Source organism: Melanerpes formicivorus, unplaced genomic scaffold (assembly GCF_026170545.1).
Source record: "Melanerpes formicivorus ecotype bairdi unplaced genomic scaffold, bMelFor1.0.p_v2 SCAF_47, whole genome shotgun sequence".
Classification (NCBI taxonomy): Eukaryota; Metazoa; Chordata; class Aves; order Piciformes; family Picidae; genus Melanerpes; species Melanerpes formicivorus.
Window position 1 is genome coordinate 2,139,583 of NW_027142399.1, and position 25,197 is coordinate 2,164,779.

The window sequence follows — 25,197 nt, forward strand, 5'->3', positions numbered from 1 at the left end:
CCCCTCCTTCTTGCACCTACTCCAACAGAAGACTGCAAAACTTAGGGCTTATGACTAAGGATAGATGCTGATGAGGGTGGCATAAAGACAGGAAGATTTAATAACCAGGACATTAAAACCTGAGCCTGTTGTGGTCTCTAAGGTTTTAGGATAGACTTCAGCTGTTTCCTTAAGCCTTTCACCCCAGCCAGGAAAGATGTGGATTGACTTGGCGCTTTCTAATGAGACTCATTGATTCTGAAGCAATCACTTGATATTAGGAGCTGTGCCATTAAAAAGAGCAAAAATAAAGGAAGTAAAATTGCAGGATTGGGGAACTCTCTGTAATAATAATACAAATTATGCAAGGGCTATAAAAATTCTTCTAAGGTTATTATGCCCTCAACACGTTGCTGATTTTTTAAAGTGCATCATTTCAGTTGAGTCACTTCCCCTAGAAATTGCATGCTTAAAAACCTGCTGATGTGCTCCTCAATACTTAGCAAAACATCCCATTTTAGATGCTTGCAGCCAATCCTTATTTTATTCTAACCTGGGGAGCAGCACAAAAGGAATTCAGTTGTAGATTCATAGAGGCTGTCAGGTAATGACAGGGCTAGGGGGAATGGGGAAAAAACTAGAAGTGGGTAGGTTCAGATGGGATGTGAGGAAGAAGCTCTTCCCCGTGAGGGTGGTGAGAGACTGGCACAGGTTGCCCAGGGAAGTGGTGGAAGCCTCATCCCTGGAGGTTTTTGCAGCCAGGCTGGATGTGGCTCTGGGCAACCTGCTGTAGTGTGAGGTGTCCCTGCCCATGGCAGAGGGGTTGGAACTGGCTGATCCTTCAGGTCCCTTCCAACCCAAACCATTCTGAGTCTATGAAAATTGACTTGATATTAAAGTCAAGGCACTGCAATATCACTAACTCTGCTGTCTGTCTGCTGGAAGGAGGCCACTTTCCTGATCTGAAATAGCAATTATGTCCCTATTCCAACCTGCTGGAAATACTGCAAATAATTCACCATTAAAACACAGATAAGAAGTAAAACAGTAGTAAAACAGAACAACTAAGTACTGCCACCAAGGGTACAGCATGGAATGGCCTGCAGGTTCAGAAGCATGGCAGATAGGACTGCATGATTCACAAAATGGTTTAGTTTGGAAGGGACCTTAAAAATCATCCAGTCCCAAATCCCTGCTATGGGCAGGGACACATCCCACCAGCCCAGATTGCTCAAGGTCTCATCCAACCTGGCCTTGAATACCTCCAGGGAGGGGGCCTCCACGACTTCCCTGGGCAACCTGTTCCAGTGTCTCCCCACCCTCACTGGAAAGAATTTCTTCCTCATCTCCAGTCTAAATCTGGTGAATTGTCAAATCACAGAATCACCAAGGTTGGAAAAGACCTCAAAGATCACCAAGTCCAACCTGTCACCACAGACCTCATGACTAAACCATGGCACCAAGTGCCACATCCTATCCTCTTGCGAACACCTCCAGGGATGGGGACTCCACCACCTCCCTGGGCAGCACATTCCAATGACAAATGACTCTCTCTGGGAAGAACTTTCTCCTCACCTCCAGCCTAAACTTCCCCTGGTGTAGCTTGAGAGTGTGTCTTCTTGTTCTGTTGCTGGTTGCCTGGGAGAAGAGACCAAGTTCTACCTGGCTACAACCTCCCTTTCAGGTAGTTGTAGAGAGCAAGAAGGTCTCCCCTGAGCCTCCTCTTCTCCAGGCTAAGCAACCCCAGCTCCCTCAGCCTCTCCTCACAGGGCTTGTGTTCCAAACCCCTCCCCAGCTTTGTTGCCCTTCTCTGGACACCTTCCAGCAACTCAACATCTTTCCTAAACTGAGGGGCCCAGAACTGGACACAGTAATAGTAGAGGTTCTGCCTGGATGTCAACACCCCAGGGATAAAACCAGGGAAGACTCAAGAGAAGCCGCAATGTGTTTGTATCCAGAACAGTCCCCACCACGACTACTTTGTACATCTCTGTTATTTGTTGGTTCTTTCTCAGAAGCATCAGCAGTTCCTTGAGGCATGGAATTTGGAAGAGGCTAAAATCTAAATTATGCATCAATAAAAATCAAATAAAATCAAAAGAGAAAAAGGGAAAGATGCAACTCCAGGCTAATAACTCATCTCAAAAATAACTTCAAATGAGTTAGTTCAGAGCAGCAGCCCATAGCTGGAAACCAGTGTCCAGGCAGCAAAGGCAGCAGAAGAGTGAAAATTACTCCTTCCAACACACACACACACAAAAAAAAAAACCCTGGTAGAGATCTTTATGTTTAAATCTGGCAGCAGGAGGGCTGTATCCTAGAATCCTGAATCTGTTTGAAGGACTTATCTGAGGGGCTAATCCTTCAGAAGGACACTAAACAAACTAGACAAGTCTTGCACGCAGGGCAGTCAGGTTTGCAGTGCTGCACAATTCCTTCCCACGTGCCTGGAGATCCAAAATGGATGTTGCAAACCAACAAGGCAGGAGCTAGGTGAAGTTGCCTTTCAAACCAGAAAGAATCCCTTCTGCTTTCCAGACACGCCACTCTAACAGAGCCCAGGGCAGGTGTTTGTGCACATACAAGCCCCAAAGCCATTTTGAAATCTCAGAGAACCCTGAAGGAGTACAGTCCCTTTTGCCCCTCTTTCAGAGAATGATTTGGGATGGAAGGGACTTTAAAGTTCATCCAGTTCCAACCCCCTTGCCATGGGCAGGGACACCTCCCACCAGCCCAGGTTGCTCAAGGCCTCATCCAACCTGACCTTGAACACCTCCAGGGAAGGGGCATCCACAACCTCCCCAGGCAGCCCGTTCCAGTGTCTCCCCACCCTCACTGCCAAACTTTCTAATCTTGAGTCTAAATCTGCCCTCCTCAAGCTAGGAGTCTAAGCCTGTTCTTAAATCTACCCTCCTTGGGCTGTTCTACACCCTTCTGCAGCAGGGATCTAAACTTTCTACACTGAAACCTAGAGATGGGTGAGCTTTTACTAGCAATTTCTGTCATGCTTTGTAGAAAGGGCTATTTAGTTGGGGATAAAGAAACTGTGAATCACACACAAAAGCTGCTTGCATGGCTTAAGGTAAAAGCTCTTCCCCCTCAGCTCTTTTACAAGGGTATAAATGCACTATGAGTAGTTTCTCTCTCTCAACTGGTATCTCCCCCCCACCCCAACTCTCTGTATGTACTAGCTGAAAAGTATTGTAGTGTTATTTAGGTGACAGTACTGCTGAAAGGTCCCAAGTGACTACCACATTGGCATCACAGACTCCAGGAGTTTACAGTGCCATGGGGAATTTGTGATCCATATGCACAGGAGAAAAGGAGAGAGTGCAGCAAGCAGAATCAGAGTAAAAGCAGAGAACAACAAAGGGCAGGAGAGCTTTCACATCACCTTACATGGCAGTAGGTGATGCCCATGTCTAGAATAGGTACCTCACTCCTTTTCCAGGCAAGGAGGAGAAACAGGCACTTAGAGAGCATGAGTCTGAACATGAGCCAGCAGTGTGCCCAGGCGGCCAAGAAAGCCAATGGCATCCTGGCCTGAATCAGGAATAGTGTAGCCAGCAGGAGTAGAGAAGTAATTGTTTCCCTGTACTCAGCACTGGTTAGGCCACACCTTGAGTCCTGTGTCCAGTTCTGGGCTCCTCAGTTTAGGAAAGATGTTGAGTTGCTGGAAGGTGTCCAGAGAAGGGCAAGAAAACTGGGGAGGGGTCTGGAGCACAGCCCTGTGAGGAGAGGCTGAGGGAGCTGGGGTTGCTTAGCCTGGAGAAGAGGAGGCTCAGGGGAGACCTTCTCATTCATTCAGTATTCATTCAGTATCACGAAGGTTGGAAGAGACCTCAAAGATCATCAAGTCTTCAAGATCATCAAGAGGACACAGTCTCAAGCTGCACCAGGGGAGGTATAGGCTGGATGCTAGGAAGAAGTTCTTCCCAGAAAGAGAGATTGGCCATTGGGATGTGCTGCCTAGGGAGGTGGTGGAGTCACCATCCCTGGAGGTGTTTAGGAAGAGACTTGATGGGGTGCTTGGTGCCATGGTTTAGTTGATGAGATGGTGCTGGGTGATAGGTCGGACTTGATGATCTCAAAGATCTTTTCTAACCTGGCTTATTCCATTCCATTCCATTCCATTCCATTCCATTCCATTCCATTCCATTCCATTCCATTCCATTCCATTCCATTCCATTCCATTCCATTCCATTCCATTCCATTCCATTCCATTCCATTCCCATCTGACCTGTTTTAAATGCCTGCTCTCTCCAAAAGTAAACATGCCCTGCAAGGGACTCCTGTAGATGCAGGTATCTATGGTGTCAATGACTGTGTTTAAAGGGAAGGTTGCCACCACCACAAGATTCATTCACTTCACTCAGACTACCCACAGGGTGAGCAATTGGTGCCACCACTGCTGGTTTGCTGGAGAATCTCCCTCAACCTTTCCTTGAGGCAAAAGTTTATCCTGACCCTGCTGTCCTATTGTAAGGCTTTTAAACTGCCCACCTTTGCTACCCCAAAGGAACTGAACCAACATGAAATTTAACAAGATAGAGGAAAGAGAGAGAAATGTAGGTAAAGATCACTGAAGAGCCACTAGAGCAGCATGATGTGGATTCTCGTTCCATGTTGTCTTACAGTTTCCCATTAACAGCTGGCACTCCTAAGCCAGATTCTGTTCCCAGCAACCCAGATGGAGTCCCTCCAGATTTGCTGTCAATCCAGCAGACTTTCTGGGGATTCCTGCCAGGATAACTGAGAAGAGCACATCCTCTCCAGCTCCCTTCACACTGCACGGGAAGAGTAAAAAGAATCCTGGAATTGTTTTGGCTGGGAAAGCCTTCTGAGGTCCCTGAGTCCAACCACTGACCCCAAACCACTATGGCCATTAAACCATGTCCCAGAGTGCCATGCCCACAGGTTTCTTGAACAGCTCCAGAGATGGTGACTTCACCACCTCCCTGGGCAGCCTGTTCCAATGCCTGACCACTCTTGCAGCAAATAAATTGTTCCTAATATCCAACCTAAACCTTCCCTGGCTCAATTTCAGGCCATTTCCTCTTGTTCTATCACCTCCCTGAAGGGAGGTTGTAGACAGGTGGGGGTTGGTCTCTTCTCCCAGGCAATCAGCACCAGAACAAGAGGATATAGGCTCAAGCTGCACCAGGGGAAGTTTAGGCTGGAGATGAGGAGAAAGTTCTTCCCAGAGAGAGTTGTTGGCCACTGGAATGTGCTGGAGTCACTGTCCCTGGAGGTGTTCAAGAGGGGATTGGATGTGGCATTTAGTGGCATGGTTTGGTAGTCATGAGGTGTTGGGTGACAGGTTGGACTTGATGATCTCTGAGGTCTCTTCCAACCTTATTGATTCTATGATTCATACTAGGAGAAGAGACCAACTCCCACCTCTCTTCAGTGAGCTGTAGAGGGCAATAAGGTCTCCCCTCAGCCTTCTCTCCCTGATGGACCAGCAAACCCCATTTGGTTTTGGGAGTGCTGGGTACATAATAACAGCATAATAATAGCATAATAATAATAGCAAGGAGAGCAAGAGCTCTAAGAGGTGACTTTGGACATGCAGTTTCTTATCTCTCAGGCTTCAGTTTGTCATCAGGACTTTGCTGCAAATGAAGGCCTTGGCCACCACAATAAACAAATTATTATCCTTCACCAGGGCTCCAGTTAGGTATCAGGACCATGGCTGGAGCTGCTAGCTGATGTTTCCCTTCCTCTCTTAGTGGAGTTTCTCCTTTGTCTCTTGGAGCTGGCTTCACCGCTCCCAGGGGCCGCAGTCAGATTGAAATCCTACCGGAACCTGTGATCATAATGCAAGGAGATTCGACAATAATCACTGATTAAAAAGGAAGAATGAGCAGAGTAAGAGCTGGTGGCAGGACTGCTAAATGCTGATCAGTGCTGTAAGACAGCCTTTGGGTTTTTTAATTAATTATACATTCCCTCATACTTTGCACTGCTGTTGACTTAATTGGACTCCTTATTTTTAGACAACTGTAGCACGAGGAAGATAGGGTACAGCTTTCAGAAGCTCAGCTCTAGCCTAATTCTGCTTCTTTCAATACCACTGGGAGGAAAATTAGGCTAATGCTGAGCTCTTCTGAAAGCCTCATGGTCTCGATACAGTTTAGCACAGTGAATGTTTTTCTGTCTTGCAGGTTGGAGTAATTTCTATGCAGCTTTGTCTGTCCAAGCAGGAATCCATGCAGAACTGTAAACAGCTCAAACCCTTGCCCTTCCCTCTGCACTGGAGGAAAAAAATGCAATAAAATACAATTGTACTTCTGAATGTGCTTTCAAGCTATCAGACACAGACAAAAAAGACACCACAGATAAGATGGGGATCAGCTGCAGAAGATTTGCAGCATGAATAATTTTAGAAGCACACCCCCACACCAGTAGTGATACTCCAGTGTGGGGGAGAGCTATGCCATGGGCATGAGGTGATACTAGTGTTCATGGCTGGCTGGCAGTACCTGCCTGAAAAGATCAATCTGGATAACAAGGTCTCCAAGGCAAGCATCCAAGGCTTGGGCTCCTACACAGCCCTGGCAATAGGATGGAGTGTGCCTCCACATGGGGGATGCAAGCACTGAGGCGAGGTGCTAGCTGCCTTTGCTGAGTGGCAAAGGAAGAATCAGGACAAAAAAAACCCAAACACTTTGTGCTCAGACAGCACAGCTCACTTGAGAAGCCCTATGGTCCAAACCTAGCTAAATGGAAGCCCCAAATCTCTCACTATTTAGGTACCTGAGCAGCCACAAAACATCAGTAGTCACATTGGCCAAGCATGTGAGTAGAAGAGGCAGAGGACAGGCCAGGTTATGTCTCTGAGCCTCATGCACTACAAGCTTTTCTGAGGCAAAAGGAGCAGGATCTATCTGCTTCCTTGCTTCTAGTCCACTGCTCCCAGTGCCTGACTTGTTCAGTGTCAGAAATTAAAGTGATGATGGTGAGAGGAGAAGGGAGGAGTAGTTATGTAACATAACCCAGCTGTGGGACCCACTTCACGTCAGTTCTTGATGTGCAGAGCACAGGAGCTGAGCACCACTCTGCTCTGTGCTGGAAAGCTCACAGGTTTTCAGCAGTGCTTAGCTCCTGGGAACTGCCATCCCTTGAGGCCAGATGAAACTGTGTGCTGAGCACTTTTTAAGACCTAATGCTGCTTGCACTCATACATATGGCTCAGAAGAGACTGAATGATTAGGGGAGAGACCTGGCAAGCTGATCTTCTATGGTGATGCCCTTGCTGAGGTCCCTGAACCCCGTTGTGCTAGGTCCTGGAGAGTGATGCACTTGCAGAGAGCACTGTAGGAAATTCTTGACAGTGAGGGTGGTAAGACACTGGAACAGGTTGCCCAGGGAGGTCATGGATGCCCCCTCCCTTGAGGAGTTCAAGGCCAGGTTGGATGAGGCCTTGAGCAACCTGGGCTGGTGGAAGGTGTCTTTGTCCATGGCAGAGGGGTTAAAACTGGATGATTTTTAAAGTCCCTTCCAACCCAAAGCATTCTATGAATCTATGAAGAAAGAGACATCCTGGAGCACAGAAGGCTGAACTTACTCCTCAGTAAATATAAGAACTAAGCATTAGAATAACCAATGCATTGTGACACCTGCTAGATCTGAAAGCCCTTAACTACAGGCTATGAACTGGGTCAAGGAGAATCCTGTGGAGAGAGGATGAAGCTGAAGGAGTGATGTGCTGGAGGCTGTGACAGTCCCTGGGTCAGGTGTGCTGCTTTGGAACCCTTTGTGAGGAAGTGGGAACTATAAATACATTCTTGCTGCAGCAAATGCACATCCATTTGTTCTTTGCTAGCATCAAATCCCCAGGTTTGCAGTGAACAGGGAAAAAAACCTTAATTACTTTTATCAAGGCAAACTCCTGCTTTAAATCCTTAGAAATTCTGCTAGAAGAAAGAACAGACTCAAAGCTTTGATTTGCAATGACCTCCCAGCACATGCTTTGCAGAAGAGCAGTTGGCATCTGCTTCTGCCTCACTGAAGTCTTTAAGTAGATGCTTGAAGTTAAATAGATGCAGAAGGACTCTTTGCTGCAGGGATAATTACTAAATCCAGGTCTCATTAAGGTCTTCCTATTTTCTTTTTTAGTTATTGCAATTCCCTCACATATTCTGCAAGAATATGAGCAGATAGAAGTAGAATAGAGGTAGGATAGAGTAGGAATAGGAATAGAGTAGGAATGGGAATAGAGTAGGAATGGAATAGAGTAGGAATGGAATAGAGTAGGAATGGGAATAGAGTAGGAATGGGAATAGAGTAGGAATGGAATAGAGTAGGAATGGAATAGAGTAGGAAAGGAATAGAGTAGGATAGAATAGAGTAGGATAGAATAGAGTAGGATAGAATAGAGTAGGATAGAATAGAGTAGGATAGGATAGAATAGAGTAGGATAGAATAGCATAGAGTAGGATAGAATAGCATAGAGTAGGATAGAATAGCATAGCATAGAGTAGGATAGAATAGCATAGAGTAGGATAGAATAGCATAGAGTAGGATAGAATAGCATAGAGTAGGATAGAATAGCATAGAATAGCATAGCATAGAATAGCATAGAATAGAATAGCATAGAATAGAATAGAATAGAATAGAATAGAATAGAATAGAATAGAATAGAATAGAATAGAACCGAACCAGATTGGAAGAGACCTTCAAGATCATCGCATCCAACCTATCACCCAACACCACCGAATCAACTAAACCATGCAACCAAGCACCCTATCAAGTCTCCTCCTAAACACCTCCAATGATGGTGACTCCACCACCTCCCCAGGCAGCACATTCCAATGGGCAATCACTCTCTCTGTGTAGAATTTCTTCCTAACATCCAGTCTGAACCTCCCCTGGCACAGCTTGAGACTGTGTCAAGAAAAAAACCAAACCAAACCAAGCCATAGTGACTGGAAAGTAAAATCAGTTAAGTGTGCAGGGAAACATTCCCACTCTGTGGTAAAATTTTCTCATGACATTCTCAGATCCTTCTTTATCTTATTGTTTCTCATTTTATCACAATTCTTCATTTCCTGTTCCCTTTTAGGCTTCAACCATATTTTTAATGTGGCTCTTTTGTTTTTAACCCTTCCATACCTAAACCCTGCCAGATGCTTTTGGCTAGGTAGAATCATAGAATCAGTCAGGGTTCACAAGGATCATCTAGTTCCAACCCCCCTGCCATGGCCAGGGACACCTCACACTAGATCAGGCTGGCCAAAGCCTCATCCAGCCTGGGCTTAAACACCTCCAGGGATGGGGGTAATTTGTAATATATAACCTGGTATTTGGATTTCATGTCTGGCCAAGAGTTTCTGCCCTTCTCATTGGTATTAGTGGTGTGGCAGCAAAATTGTTGTACTTTGCTTCTATAGCTTCTGCCACTTGAGACTGGCAAGGGACAGATGCCAACACAGCAATTCTTCATTCCAGTTTAGGTATCCCACCTCTCTTTAGGTTATATGCCACCTCCCTTTAGTGTACAGAGCTCTCAAAAGCATCCACATCAGCCTAAATAGGAGGAGGCTTGATGGGGTGCTTGGTGCCATGGTTTAGTTGATTAGATGGTGTTGGATGATGGGTTGGACTCGATGATCTCGAAGGTCTCTTCCAACCTGGTCTATTCCATTCTATTCTATTCTATCCTATCCTATCCTATCCTATCCTATCCTATCCTATCCTATCCTATCCTATCCTATTCTATCCTATCCTATCCTATCCTATCCTATCCCATTCTATCCTATCCTATCCTATCCTATCCTATTCCATTCTATCCTATTCTATTCTATTCTATTCTATTCTATTCTATTCTATTCTATTCTATTCTATTCTATTCTATTCTATTCTATTCTATTCTATCCCATTCTATTCCTTTCTATCCTATCCCATCCTATTCTATCCTATCCTATTCCATTCTACCCTATCCTATTCCATTCTATCCTATCCTAAATTTACTTCTTCTTGCAACAGCAATTGGAAGCAGCAAGCCAAAGCTGAGTTGCCTTTAATATTTTCACCTGAGTTTTTGTCACAGCTTCATCTAACTGCAGTTTTCCTTATGCCCTGGGTTGGGGGTTTACTAGCAAAGGTTTGTGTCAGCTGAAGACCACAGAATGACCTGAAAAGACCAAATGCAGACCCAAATTGAATTTCAGACCAGAGCTGCTACTAACCTTTTTTCCCCCTAATGGAAACTCTGACATCATTAGCTATAGTTTACTGGTTTAACCACACACTACTGAACCTCTCAGGCTAGAGGCTGAGGTCTGTGTGCAATTTCTCACCCCAAGATGGGACACTGTGGCCCTCCCAACCCCAAGACTGTTCAGGGGTTGTGTTTTAGCTGTGAGTCATTGGCAAGTGTGCCTCATCATCTACTGCATTAGTGCTTCTTTCCCCCATTTTTTACAGCCCTTCAGGGCTCTTGCCCAGGTCTCCCATACAAATATTGACATAATTTGCTCCTACCTGCAGGGCAAGAAACAGCAAGTGAGGAATAATTATCTGAAATACCATTAAATATTTGGATTATTGAAAACAAGCAAGGCTTGAAAGAGTTCCTGAACAGAGCTGTCTAGAGCAGGAGGCTATTTTGAGTGTCTCTTTTTCCCTTTAACCCAACTATCTCAGCACTCCACCCTTCTTCCTTCCACCTTCCTTAGTTTCTTAGACTTCCTTCTTGTTGCTTTGCGTGAGTCTATTTTAGGTGTGAGATTGTGGTTAGCTTCTTGCTGGGCATCTACTTCCCATTTTCTCTCCCTGGGGTTTGCCTTTTCAGCAAAGATGTGAGTCCACTGCTGTATGCCACATGTCAGATTCCTCCTGCTAAACAGTCATTGCCCATAAAGAAGAGAAAATGACTGCTTGAGAAGAAAATAAAGTGTCAGAATGACCACAACCAGGCCCTTCCAAATGCAGGAGATACTGCAAAGCCTGACTAGTGCCAAGAATGCCAAATTAAGCTTGCAGAGCCCAGCTGTCAGGACAGGGGTGTCTTCCAGTATCTGAAGGGGGCCTACAGGAAGGCTGGGGAGGGACTGCTCAGGATCTCAGGTAGTGATAGGACTAGGGGGAATGGAATGAAGCTGGAGGGGGGGAGATTCAGGCTGGAGGTGAGGAGGAAGTTCTTCCCCATGAGAGTGGTGAAGCCCTGGAATGGGTTGTGCAGGGAGGTGATTGAGGCCCCATCCCTGGAGGTGTTTAAGCCCAGGCTGGATGAGGCTCTGTCCAGCCTTCTCTAGTGTGGGGTGTCCCTGCCCATGGCAGGAGGGTTAGAACTAGATGATCCTTGTGGTCCCTTCCAACCCTGATTCTATGATTTAACTCTTCCATCCCTAGCAAACAGATACTCAGACTAACCACAAAATAGCATTGCTTTGGTATCAACCATCACCTTCTCTCGTGGTAGGAGGCAATTCCATCTCATGCACTGACCAAGTCTGATAGGAAATTGAGTAAATTAGGAGGCTGTAATGAGATTTAGTTGTCATATATTCTGCTAGATGGAAAGGGATGGAGACAGTGAGTGGATTTAGCTATGCAAGTCCCAACCTGATGCTTCACTCTCTTTGAACAAACCTTCAGGAGTGCTGCTTGTTTGCATTGAAGTGGATGGTGTGGCCCAAATCTCATTGCAGTCAAGTCTGAGCAGGTTCAGACAAACATTTAAACACTCCCTCTGAGGATGTGTATCATACAAAGACCTGGACTCTAACCTAGAAGGAAGTTTGCATCACAAGTTTCACCATGAGATCCACACCTGAGTAGCTCAATGCTCTGTTTTCAGTCTTTAGCTATACCCTGTTGACATGGATCTATGTTATCTCTAAAAGCTTCCTCTCTGTAGGGCTGGGAAAACTTCTCCCATAGCTGTGGCGTTTGCTCCCTCTGGAGAACAACAAAGCTCTCCACTGGTAGTCAAAAGGAGCTAAACCCACAATGCTCCTACTAATAGGAGCAGCACATCCAAACCTCCTTGTGTCACACTAAGAATTAGTCCCAGAATCATAGAATCAATAAGGTTGGAAAAGACCTCAAAGATCTCAAAGTCCAACCTGTCACCCAACACCTCATGACCCCAAGTGCCACATCCAAGCCTTTTTGAACACCTCCAGGGACAGTATCACAGTATCACTTAGGTTGGAAAGGACCTCGAGGATCATCGAGTCCAACCTATCAACACAGACCCCATGCCTAGACCATGGCACCAAGTGCCACGTCCAATCTCCCCTTGAACGCCTCCAGGGTCGATGACTCAACCACCTCCCTGGGCAGCACATTCCAATGGCTAACAACTCTCTCTGGGAAGAACTTTCTCCTCACCACCAGCCTAAACTTCCCCTGGCGCAGCTTGAGACTGTGTCCTCTTGTTCTGGTGCTGGCTGCCTGGGAGAAGAAACCAACCCCCACCTGGCTACAACCTCCCTTCAGGTAGCTGTAGACAGCAAGAAGCCTCTGAGCCTCCTCTTCTCCAGGCTAAGCAACCCCAGCTCCCTCAGTCTCTCCTCACAGGGCTGTGCTTGAGGCCTCTCCCCAGCCTTGTTACCCTTCTCTGGGCACATTCAAGAGTGTCAATCACAGGATTTCAGGGGCTGGAAAGACCTGGGAAGCTCATCCAGTCCAACTCCCCTGCCAGAGCAGGATCACTTACACCAGATCACACAGGAAGACATCCAGGCGAGTTTTGAGTATCTCCAGAGAGGGAGACTCCACAACCTCCCTGGGCAGCCTGTTCCAGTGCTCTGTCACCCTCATAGTGGGGAAAAAAGGGAAAAAAAAGAGGGCTTTGCTGGCCCTGCAGGGCTCAAGCAAGTTCCTGGTACAGTCCAGTGCCACCAAGCTCACAGAACTGCAGCTTGCTGGCAAGTTGTGCAACTGCACCACCCCCAAACTTCCTGTTTTGAAACCCCAAGAAGCTGGAAAATGTTAACACCGGCACTTTAAATTGCTACTTGGGGCTTTTTCTTTATGGTTTAATTTTTGTTTGGTTGGTTTTGGGTTTGTTTTTTTTTTGCCCTCTTCCTAAAGATCTATGTGATAGTAAAAAAAAATGCTACATGCAAAGAAGTCAAATGGGGTTGCCTTAAGGAACTAAGCACAGAAAAGCAAGTGGAGATTCATAGAATGGCTTGGGTTGGAAGAGACCTTAAAGATCATCTAGTTCCAACCCACCTGCCATGGGCAGGGCCAATTTCCCCTAGAGTAGGTTGCTCAAGGCCTCACCCAACCTGGCCTTAAGCACCTCTAGGGAAGGAGCAGCCACAACCTCCCTGGGCAACCCGTTCCAGTCTCTCTCACCGCCCTTCACTGTCAAGAAGCTCTTCCTAATCTCCAGTCTCAACCTGCCCTCCTTAAGCTTCAATCCATTCCCTCTCCTCCTATCACTACAAGCCCTCATAAAAACTCCTTCCCCAGCTTTCTTATAGCCCCCTTCAGGTATTGAAAGGCTGCTAGAAGTTCTCTCCAGAGCCTTCTTTATTCCAGGCTGAACAGACCCAGCTCTCGTAGCCTGTCCCCACAGAGGAGGTGCTCCAGCCTCCCGAACATCTTTCCAGGGAGCCCCAATGCAGGCAGATCACAGCACACCAGAGCATCCACAGCAAGACCATGCCCTCTCTCATCACCTGTGTGGCATTGGGTAGCTCCTTGTCTCTCCACCTCCTATCTCACCCTCTCTGATTTGGGGTGTGCAGGACATGCTCCAGCACCGTGGCGACTCCTCTGTTTCAGAAGCAGGTCCTGGTGCTACCAGCTGTGCTGGGCACTGTGGCCACTTGCTGAAACAGTGGCCTCCAAACAAAGAGCTGTGCCACTCAGAGTAGAAGGGAAGGTGACAGATGGAGAGGCAGGTGCTGATGAAGGGGCAGCAAGACAATTGTGATGCAGATTTTGAGCAGAGCTCACCGGGCACCACGTGCCATCAGCAGCCACCTGGCCCAGCTTCCCGCTCTGGCAAGCCATGTGGCAGATCCACACTCTGCCTAGAACCCACCCATGATGAGAGAAAAGAAGAGGTTGCCAGCCCTAAAAGGACCTCAACACAGAAAAGAGGGATGGCAAATCTCTCTTCCATCCCAGCTCATTCCTGCCTAGGAAGAAAGGCAATTAGAAAGAAGAAAGCATCACATTTGTCTTGAACACTGCAAGGGAACTTATTTATTTCCAATCAGCATGACAACTGCTTCCTTTCCTGGCTATCACTGGAACTCCAGATGGTACATTTGAGCATACTTAAACCTCTAACTTGGCTCCTTGCAAAGACATTGTCTTCCTGGTTAGCTAAAAATGTATTAATAGCATTGGGATGAAAGCTTCTGCTCTCCTGCACTGCACTGTTTGAATAATGGAACCTTGATCGCTCTGCAGCAGTCTGGCTAGGGTGGAAGTCAGGCATTTGAAGGGGACAAGCCTCTGCTGAAAGACAGACAGGCACTGATTTGCTGGAGCATGTCCAGAGAACGACAACAAAGCAGGTGAAGGATCTGGAGAACAGGGCTGGTGAGGAGCAGCTGAGGAAACTGAGGTTGTTTAGTCTGGAGAAGGCTGAGGGGAGACCTCATTGCTCTCTGCAGCTCCCTGAAAAGAAGTTGGGGTGAGATGGGAATTGTTCTCTTCTCCATAGTATCAGGTGATGGAACAAGAAGAAATGGCCTGAAGTTGTGCCAGGGGATGTTTAGGTTATTAAGGAAAACTTCTTTATGAGAAGACTGTTCAGGCATTGGAATAAGGTTACCCAGGGAGGTGGTGGAGTCATTGTCCCTGGAGATGTTCAATAAGGTGTGGACATGGCACTTGGGGCCATGGTTTAATGGCCATGGTGGTGTTGGGTCAGTGGTTGGACTTGATGATGTTTGAGGTCTTTTCTAGGTAAAAACAATGCTACAATTCTATGAATGTGCTCAATTTACAACCACCTTCTCCTTCAGTGTCTTTGCATCCTCTGCATTTGGCTATTTTGCTAGTATTCAGAGTTCTGTGAACTCTTTAAGAGCAGCAGGTATAACCTCTCCTCCTTAACCCTGTCACTCTTTCCCCAAGATTGTGAACCTTTCCAAATCAGCCAGCCGAGGTTCTGCCAGCTCTCATGGTTTCATTAGGAAATGGTGAGACATCATCTACTTCTATCTCCACCTTCTGGATTCCTGCTCAAACAAACATTTCTTGATTTGCACAGAAGGAGGAAAGGAAGAGAACTAAGAAGGCAGACAAGGAATGGCATCCAAAAAGCAAAAAGGAAAACAGTGTGCAAGCCAAACTAATGAGGGTAGGGTCAGACAGGGTATTAGAAAGAAATTCTTTCCAGGGAGGGTGGTGAAACACTGGAACAGGTTGCCCAGGGAGGCTGTGGATGCCCCCTCCCTGGAGGTGTTCAAAGTCAGGCTGAATGAGTGGGAGGTGTCCCTTCCCATGGCAGGGGGGTTGGAACTGGGTGATCTTCAAGGTCCCTTCCAACCCAAACCATTCTATGGCTCTGAATCTATGGCAAGGTTTTGCATCTGAAACTGAAGAGGAGAATAAAGGGGCAGAAGAGGAATGGAATGGAATGGAATGGAATGGAATGGAATGGAATGGAATGGAATGGAATGGAATGGAATGGAATGGAATGGAATGGAATGGAATGGAATGGAATGGAATGGAATGGAATGGAATGGAATGGACCAGGTTTGAAGAGACCTTCGAAATCATTGAGTCCAACCTATCACCCAACACCATCTAATCAACTAAACCACGGCACCAAGCACCCCAGCCAGTCTCTTCCTAAACACCTCTCCTATGACCTGGAGCACCTCTCCTATGAGGACAGACTGAAGGAGTTGGGGCTGTTCAGTCTGCAGAAGAGAAGGCTCCCAGGTGACCTAATTGTGGCCTTCCAGTATCTGAAGGGGGCCTACAGGAAGGCTGGGGAAGGTCTTCTCAGGATCTCAGGTAGTGACAGGACTAGGGGGAATGGAATGAAGCTGGAGGTGGGGAGATTGAGGCTGGAGGTGAGGAGGAGGTTCTTCACCATGAGAGTGGTGAAACCCTGGAATGGGTTGTCAAGGGAGGTGGTCGAGGCCCCGTCCCTGGAGGTGTTTGAGAGCAGGCTGGATGAGGCTCTGTCCAGCCTGATCTAGTGTGGGGTGTCCCTGCCCGTGGCAGGGGGGTTGGAACTAGCTGATCCTTGTGGTCCCTTCCAACCCTGAATGAAACTATGAAACCTCCAGTGATGGTGACTCCACCACCTCCCTGGGCAGCACATTCCAATGGCAAATTCCTCTTTCTGGGAAGAACTTTCTCCTCCCCTCAAGCCTAAACTTACCCAGGCACAGCTTGAGACTGTGTCCTCTTGTTCTGGTGCTGGTTGCCTGGGAGAAGAGACCAACCCCCACCGGACTACAACCTCCATTCAGCCCAGCTGAAATACCTGTGCCTTGCTTCTCCAGCATGTGGAGGGACCTGGTGGAATGGCTGGCACCTGGGAGCTCAGGGCTTGGACACCTAAGGCCATGCCTCATAAAAAGCTGTAGTGTTATTCTACAGAAAATAATATCCTGCTTCCTTTTTAAAGCCTCTATCTCTTTGCAAACGTTAAATGGCTGCTACATTCCTGCCTTTGTCCTGGAGGCTTTTTATGAGTCTGTACTTCCCTTTTCTTTCCCTGCAACAAGCCAGCTAAGCAGAGGATTGAGGGGAATGACTTAGTGTACATGTGCTGAAGAAAGGAGGGGAGGAAGGGGGGGGGGGGGAGGGAGGGAGCAAAAAAAATTCCGCCTTCAAAATCTTACATAACTTAGAAAAATAAACACCTAAAAGAGAGCCACACGCCCAGGCCGTCACTCTTTGCACTTAAAAATAACCACCATCATCATCATCATGTGGCCAGGCTGCAGTTTGCCAGCTGGACTGGCCTCTAGATTAAAAGAGAAATATAAAGCAGCCAGCATTTTACATGGAACTGGAAATACAAAGCAGTGCATTTCCCAAACTCACTGCTGCGAGGGTTTGCCATTTCTCTCTCTCTTTACTATCACCAGAGCTTAGTGTTCAATAGCTGGGAGTAAGCAGCCAGCCCTTGGGAAAGGAGGAGGAAGAGAGCTACTGAGCCCTTCTCATGCTGTCAGGCACCTTCTCTAAATATTTATGTGACCCACAGGATATAGCACAGTTTGAGATCTTGCAGTCACCGTAGCCACCGAGCAGTTCCCCGTCCTCTTCTGGAAGTTCCTGTCTCTCAGGCAAGATGTGGGGCTGTGCAGGGCTGTGATCTGCTTACAGCACTCACTGACCTAAATTGGGGATGTTGTACTGAACAGCCTGTTCCTAAGGGGAGCTCAGGGTATAGCAGTGACCTCACGTTTGGGTGAGGGATGTGGCTGCAGTTGGAGGCGTGCAGTTAAACAGCAGGAAGACTTCAGGTCCGATAGCATGGGTGCAAAGCAACAGAAGATAATGCTTGAAAGACTGAGACCAAAGCTCAGTGAAGGGAAGAAAAAGTAATTCCTCTGCTGTGCACTTGGGTTAAAACACCAAATTTATTTGATTTTCCTCCCTTCCCCCCTTAAACAGCAGTAAAGGAACCTACCCAACCCCCTACTCTAAACAGGAACTTGATCCCTAGTGATATCTTCCTGTTCCATCCCTATTTATAGAAGTAAGGTCACCCAAATAAGAACAGAAATGGTATCATATGATTTTTGGTGACCAACTGTAAGCCTGCATCTTGAGAACTCAGAGGAACTCATTTGAATCACCCACATGAAAACTCAGCAGGCCAGAACACTTCCCTGTGGGCATTCCTTTGTGGAGAACACTCAGAAAGAATACCAGTACATGAAGCTGGCTACAAGAAAGCTTGGGAGGCACTTTCTACAAGAGCTTGTAGTGGTAGGATGAGAGGGAATTGATTTAAACTTGAAGAGAGGAGATTTTAGGCTGGAGATTAGGAAGAAATTCTTTCCAGTGAGGGTGGGGAGACACTGGCACAGGTTGCCCAGGGAGGTGGTAGAAACCTCATCCATCCCTGGAGATTTTTAAAGCCAGGCTGGATGTGGCTCTGGACAACCTGATGTAGTGTGAGATGTCCCTGCCTATGGCAGGGGGTTGGAATTGGATGATCCTTGAGGTCCCTTCCAACCTAACAATTCTGTGATTCACAAAATGGCTTAGGTTGGAAGGGACCTTAAAGATCATCCAGTCCCAACTCCCTGCTATGGGCAGGGACACCTCCCACCAGCCCAGGTTGCTCAAGGCCTCATCCAACCTGGCCTTGAACATGTCCAGGGAGGGGGCATCCACAACTTCAATGGGCAACCTGTTCGAGCGTCTCCCCACCCTCACTGGAAACAGGTTGCCCAGGGAGGTTGTGGATGTGCCCTCCTTGGAGGTGTTCAAGGCCAGGCTGGATGAGGCCTTGAGCAACCTGGGCTGGTGGGAGGTGTCTCTGCCCATGGCAGGGGGGTTGGAACTGGATGGTCTTCAAGATCCCTTCCAACCTAAACCATTCTATGATTCCATGAACAAAAACAATTCATGAGAGACATGGTCAGTTATTTGCAATTTGGGTATCTTGCCCTACATCAAAAGCCATCAGATGGAAGGAAAGTTTGCTTGCAAAACTGGGCTTCAGTGTAGAATTTGTCCTTGAAAGCCCAGAGCAGACTGTGCTGCTAATGATAGAAACAATTGATGACAACTGGGGGGAAAAAAATTAAGGACTATGTAAATGTCACTTGATGGGAAGTGTGGAAACAAACACACAGTCACAAAAGGCTGGGAATTCCCCTGCTTGTGCAAGGAATGCACAACTGCTTCCCTACACACAGTGCTGCCATGCAGCAGGGCTTAAATTCAGGACCTCCCACCCATGACCAAGTTTGACTTGTAAAATAAAGGGGAGGGCTTCTGACCTATAAACCTGGGCTCACAGGCATGCTCCAAAGAGCAGCTACAGCCAACCTCTCCCAAAGCTGTGGATTTTGCCACTCCCTGAAGCCAGCCAGCATCTCCCTTTCTATTCTTTCATTGTAACCCAACATAGACTGATAAAAAGTTGAGCTTAAAAAAGCTCCATGTGCCTATTTGAAGGGATTGTTTTTCACACAGATCTGTACTTTATACACACACACAAGCCAAAATAAAAATGCCTCTTTTATAATCCTAAGGGGGGAGGGGGGGGGGGAAAGAAGTTCTGTTCAACAGCCTTCATCTTTCAAACTCCTTTGGCATAAATCATGATCCACAATTCCTATCTTATCATGTCAGGCGGCCCTTCAAACTGAGCCCCACGATGAGCAGAGCCAAGTGCTTCCATCATGCTTAATGCAGCTTCCAACAAACCTTTATTTGCACAGCTCAATCTTTTATGGGCCAAAGATTCAGGGGCTACTTGAAATGATGAATTCATCCCCCCCCCCGAGGGGTTTTGTTCGCAGATAAGAAGTTTGCCCAGGCTTGAGGTGCAAAACAAAAGGGAAGGTTTAGTCATTGCCGTTCTTTTACAGCCTGCCTGCATCCTTCCATTGCTCATTCACAAATCCCTTAGTGCCTCTGTAGGCAGACAACTGTAGGTGGATCAGAGGTGGAGGCTGCTGCTGGCATTTTCTACAGCCTTTGTGAGCAGGAACAGGCAGCAGAGCAAGCTCCCTCTTGCACACAGAGAGAGGCCAGCGCTGCTGACAGCAGGCTTTGAATCTCTTCTTATTATAGCAAAGGGAGAGCCAGTGGAGATGGGGAAATTCAGTCCTAAAGCATCAGCCAGAGGGGCCAACTTTTCATGAATTAGACATTGCTTCTGGAGAACAAACAGGCTCTCTGGACCCGAGGGTTGAGATCAGCTGTGTGACTCAGCCTTGGTCTATTTGAATGTGAAGCGGAGAGGAGATTGCCTGCAGCAATCTCTGCTCTGTATGAGCCTGAAGGTCCAGCTCTGAGGGCTTGAGCATAGACTCATAGAAACATAGAATTGTTTGGGTTGGAAAAGCCCTCTAAGATCATCCAGTCCAACCATCAACCCACCACTACCATGGCCACTAAACCATGGCCCAAAGTGCCATGGCAAATCATTTCTTGAACACCTCCAGGGATGGGGACTCCACCACCTCCCTGGGCAGCCTGTTCCAATCCCTGACCACTCTTGCAGGAAACCATTTTTTCCTAATCTCCAACCTAAACCTCCCCAGGCACAATTTCAGGCCATTTTCCCTTATCCTATTGATAGTTCCTTGGGAGAACAGGCCAACCCCCACCACAGTCCAACCTCCTTTCAGAGAGCTGAGGAGATCAATGAGGTCTCCCCTCAGCTTCCTCTTCTCCAGGCTGAGCAATCCCAGTTCCTTCAGCTGCCCTTCACCAGCCCTGTACTCCAGACCCTTCAGCAGCTTTGTTGCCCTTTTGTGGACACACTCCAGCACCTCAATGTCTTTCTTTTAGTGAAGGGCCCAAAACTGAACACAGTACTCAAGGTATAGCCTTGAAACATCTTGGCCCCTGCAGTCCAGCCTGGCTGTAGTGGAGGCTAGAGCCCCTGCATGGCCATGATGCACAAACACACTCTTCTTTCCCACCCCAGTTCAAAGCTGTTCACCCCCAACCCTTGCTCTTGTGCTGCTTGCATTAACTTTCCCCATCTCAGTCCCTTAACCCTGCACACTACAGTCCCTCTGGCAGCCATACACAGCCTCCTTTCTTTAACCTGGACGAGAAAAGAAAGCTGAGCTCTTAGAGAGGGAGGATTTCTGTGTGGTACTTCTGAGACTGAAGGTTCTTTTTATGGTCAATGCATCATTCCCCATTACAGCCATTTCCTCTGAAGTAAATGGGATTATGCCATTACACTTTATGTTTATTGAGATATATTTCCTAACTGAATTGACTCTCCCCAGTTGCCTTTTCTTTCTTCTTTGCCTTTTTTTTCCTTCTTTGCCTTTTTTTTCCTTCTTTGCCTTTTTTTTTCCCTTCTTCTTTGCCTTTTTCTTCCCCCTACCCTGAGACTGCAGGAAATCAAAAACCCTTCAGCAGTAATGAGTTAACTTCTGCAGCATGCAGAGCTGTGAGTTCAACTATTAAGTGGGCTGGGGTTGGGATGGGCACCACTTAGACAGGAATATGTATGCCAGGGCAGCAACAGCAGTTCTGCTGCAATGTTTCAGGCTAAGGGGTCAGCTGTTTGGCTGGGCCGCTTCTTAGCAATATTTTCATGCTCTTTAACCAGTGATTGAGTGGAGAAAGACTTTCCTTGTGACTTGATACTGAAGAGTGTCACAGGGAGGCCATGGAGGCTGAAGAGTCAAACCCCTCTGATTCTTTGTGATAGCTAAAGTAACTGCAGTGCTTTCTGACAGCACTATTAGGATCTGCTTTTCCCTTGCCTAAACTCCCCATCTCCAGGCCTGCAGTTGAACACAGCCTCTTCCTTGCTGTCAGTTCAAAATTGCTTCTGCATGTTGCTGTGCATTGTTAAAAGACTTTCAGAGGCAGCAGAGGTTCAGAGATGGAGGAATTGGGTGGCTCAAGGGACTAGTAATACTGCACAGAGCTTTACACCTCCTGACTGAATCCAGCTGCAATTTTTGCATGACCAGGCTAGGTTAGTGTACCATGCCAGTTTGGTAGATTCTGAAGGGTAAGTTATTTTCTGGCCCTTTCTGTTTTCCTTTTCTTGTGGATCTGCATCACCACCAGCTACAATACTGCAGCCCAAACCTGCTGCCCAGCACGAGTGAATCCGAGCACCTAAGCCATAGTTAGTCACCTAATTAAGTGACCTGATTTTCTCAGGAGCAGAATATGCCTTCCAGCTCTCCCTGCACTCAGCAGTTGTGAAAAACCAGGCCACTTTGTAAGTGGTCAAACATAGGTGTGACTGGTTTTGAGTACTCTGCTTTTAAAGAGTTGATCTGGAGTGCTGGGAGGTCCTCTCCAGGTTCTACCCTGGTGGCTGCAGAGGAAGGTGTTTGGGAGGGACTCGATGCATGCCCTGTTTTGTAATGAATCTCCACCCCCTTTTTGTGCACACCGTTTAAATGCAGATGATGTTGCTTTGGTTAAGTGCTGTGGTGTTTGTCTACCTGGACTTGTTGTTTAACTCCTGCTGAAATCTTCAGGAGTTGCTCTTGCCTTGATAGGAACTGATCATTTCCAGGTGATTGAACCCAGCTGCTTCACTTCCAAGACAGCTAGTGCTAAACTAAAGCCTTTTGTTAGAAAGACCTTAGCAAAAATAGATGGCCATCCTTGCAATGGCATTGTGGGAAGCACTTCGAATTGGAATGTTTTGAGAGTAGAGTCTTGCAAGCATAAAGCCATGCTTTCAGGAGTGTTCTGTCGCCGGTTTTCAGTCCAATTACCTTCTCTACTAATAGCTTAAAAGGAATAAGGTAATGGTATGGTAAAATTTGAGTTGCTTTGCTTTGGAGGTGAAGAGCAAAGAATCAGTTGAATTCTTTGAGTTGCTGGAAGGTGTCCAGAGAAGGGCAACAAAGCTGGGGAGGGGTCTGGAACACAGCCCTGTGAGGAGAGGCTGAGGGAGCTGGGGTTGCTTAGCCTGGAGAAGAGGAGGCTCAGGGGAGACCTTCTTGCTCTCTCCAACTCCCTGAAGGGAGGTTGTAGCCAGGTGGGGGTTGGTCTCTTCTCCCAGGCAAGCAGCACCAGAACAAGAGGACACAGTCTCAAGCTGTGCCAGGGGAGGTTTAGGCTGGAGGTTAGGAGGAAATTCTTCCCAGCAAGAGAGATTGGCCATGGGAATGTGCTGCCCAGGGAGGTGGTGGGGTCACCATCCCTGAAGGTGTTTAGGAAGAGCCTGGATGAGGCAATTTGTGCCATGGTTTAGTTGATCAGATGGTGTTGGGTGAGAGGTTGGACTTGATGATCTTGAAGGTCTTTTCCAACCTGGTTAATTCTATTCTATTCTATTCTTTTGTGCCTAAGCAGCAGGGGTTTATCAGTGATCATCACCATTCCCAGCACTACATTAAAAAGAAAAGAACAAAGAAAAGAAGAAAGTCTCTCAGCTTCAGGCCCTGTGATAAAAATGTACCCTGGCTTTTGTTTGTTTTCTGCAGTGTTTCCTCCTTGCACTGGAAATCAAATTGAAAAGGGAGCTTAGTGTCCCCATGGAGGAGATAAGCACCTTTTGAAACCATGGATGAACAAACGTCTTTGGGGGCCCAGACTAATATTTTCTAAGGCTCTTTGGGGTCCCAGGAGTCCAAAAGCAGTGGAGAAGGAGCTGCAGTCAATTCCAGCAGAGCTCTATTGTGTGATTTGTTCCAAGGAAACATCAATTCATTACGTGAACAAGTCAACAAGGGTGGGTGGCAGAACCATCTGTCCTGCTAGATTGTGCATGACTCCTTCAGAGATCTGCTCTGGGGTCTGGAGAGAGTAAATAAGGAGTGAAAGCCAGCTTGTCAGCCCTCACTTTTTGTAACAGGAGAAACTGCTCATTTCAAAGCCAGAGCTTTACTGGGAGGCTGAAATTCACTGCCTAGGATGCAACACAGGCTCCAGTAGCAAGATGTACGGTTAGGAGAGTCACATTTGAGTTGTGTTTTAAAGAGCATAAACAATCCAGGCAAGAGGGGAGGTGAACTGAGCAAAGGCAACTTAACAGAGAGGGATGATGAAACCAGGGCAGGGATGATCCACAGTAAGCCAGCTGAGGCAGCTGGACATTGCTGGCTGAAGAAGCAGCCTCCCTGAAAGGGTCCCAGCCTGTGCAAGGGAGAGCATTTTGCTCTTTGCTCTTGTCTGAACTGCTCTTCAAAGCAAAGCAAAGCAGTGGCTGTTTTGCATCGTGCATGGGAGCCAGGCTAGGGAAAGGTCAGCAAGATAGAACAGACCAAGCTACAACCTTGAACATGCAAGATCCATCCTTCCAGAAGGCAGGTGCTTGGACTAGCAATCTGCTGATCTCAAACGAGTGCTGGCAGATAAGGGCAGCAAAATGCTTCAGGAGGAAGTATTTTCATAATCACACATTTGCAACTCAGCCCCCCCACCCCTTTTTGGGTTTTTTGTTGTTTTTGCAACATTATCTCTCTACCTTCCTCTTACTCTCAAAATGAACAGAAATATGCATATTCAAGGGGTGGAGAAGCCAAGGGCAGAGCTGAAACACAGCTGAGTCAACAACACATGTCTCGGTGGTGGTGGGTAACAGGGAGCATTCCCACACGCTTATCAGAGTGCTTTTGAAAGTCATCACTGCAAGACAGAAAGGGTGACAGAGAGCAGCAAGCATCCTGCACAGCACTATGGGCAGAAAAAAAGGAAGTTATGGAGCGTCCTGGCTGCCCTAATTCTAAAGCCATGAGCTGGACTCTGGAGCCACAATCCTTTTCCATTGCTTAGACTCACTTCCTGTAACCAGCCAGCAGCATCTTCCTGCAGCAGATCCCACACGGTGCATAGAATCATAGAATCAATGAGGTTGGAAAAGACCTCAAGGATCAGCAAGTCCAACCTGTCACCCAACACCTCATGACTACTAAACCATGGCACCAAGTGCCACGTCCAGTCCCCTCTTGAACACCTCCAGGGATGGGGACTCCACCACCTCCCTAGGCAGCACATTCCAATGGCCAACAACTTGAAGAACTTTCTCCTTACCTCAAGCCTAAACTTCCCCTGGCACAGCTTGAGACTGTGTCCTCTTGTTCTGGTGTTGGTTGCCTGGGAGAAGAGACCAACCCCTTCCTGGCTACAACCTCCCTTCAGGTAGTTGTAGACAGCAATAAGGTCTCCTCTGAGCCTCCTCTTCTCCAGGCTAACCAATCCCAGCTCCCTCAGTCTCTCTTTGTATGGAACACTGATCTTGAATTTGCCTTCATGGCACCTGAGGGGCTGAGTTCTACCCCATGGCCCTAAGGTTTCTGTCCTTTTTCTGCCTCCTTCATTCATACTTTTTTGCTAAATATTTATGCCACTTGGATTCTGGGTGAATTCCTGCTTTTGGCAGCCTCAAGTGTTACAAAGCTGAGCTGATCCACAGCTGCATTTCAATGCTGACACCAAGCATTTGAAAAAACACTACTCTGTGTCTACAAGTCCAACAGCACTGTGCTGGCTTGTTCTGCAACTGGGAAGCTTGCTGAACAGAAGGCTTGAGTCTTCCTAGCTGGAGTGAAAAGGGATTTGCAGGCAGCCTGAAGGGAAATAAGCAAAAGAGCACTTGCAGTGTAGCAAGAAATGAAGGGAGCTAGCAAATGTGGGCAGTTTCTT

At 47.2% G+C, this 25,197-nt stretch overlaps 1 protein-coding gene across 4 annotated transcripts in view; it reads left to right on the forward strand.

The window, feature by feature from the left end:
* UBASH3B (ubiquitin associated and SH3 domain containing B) overlaps positions 1-25,197 on the forward strand; it is a 278,462-nt gene that overhangs the window by 32,416 nt on the left and 220,849 nt on the right. The window lies entirely within an intron of this gene.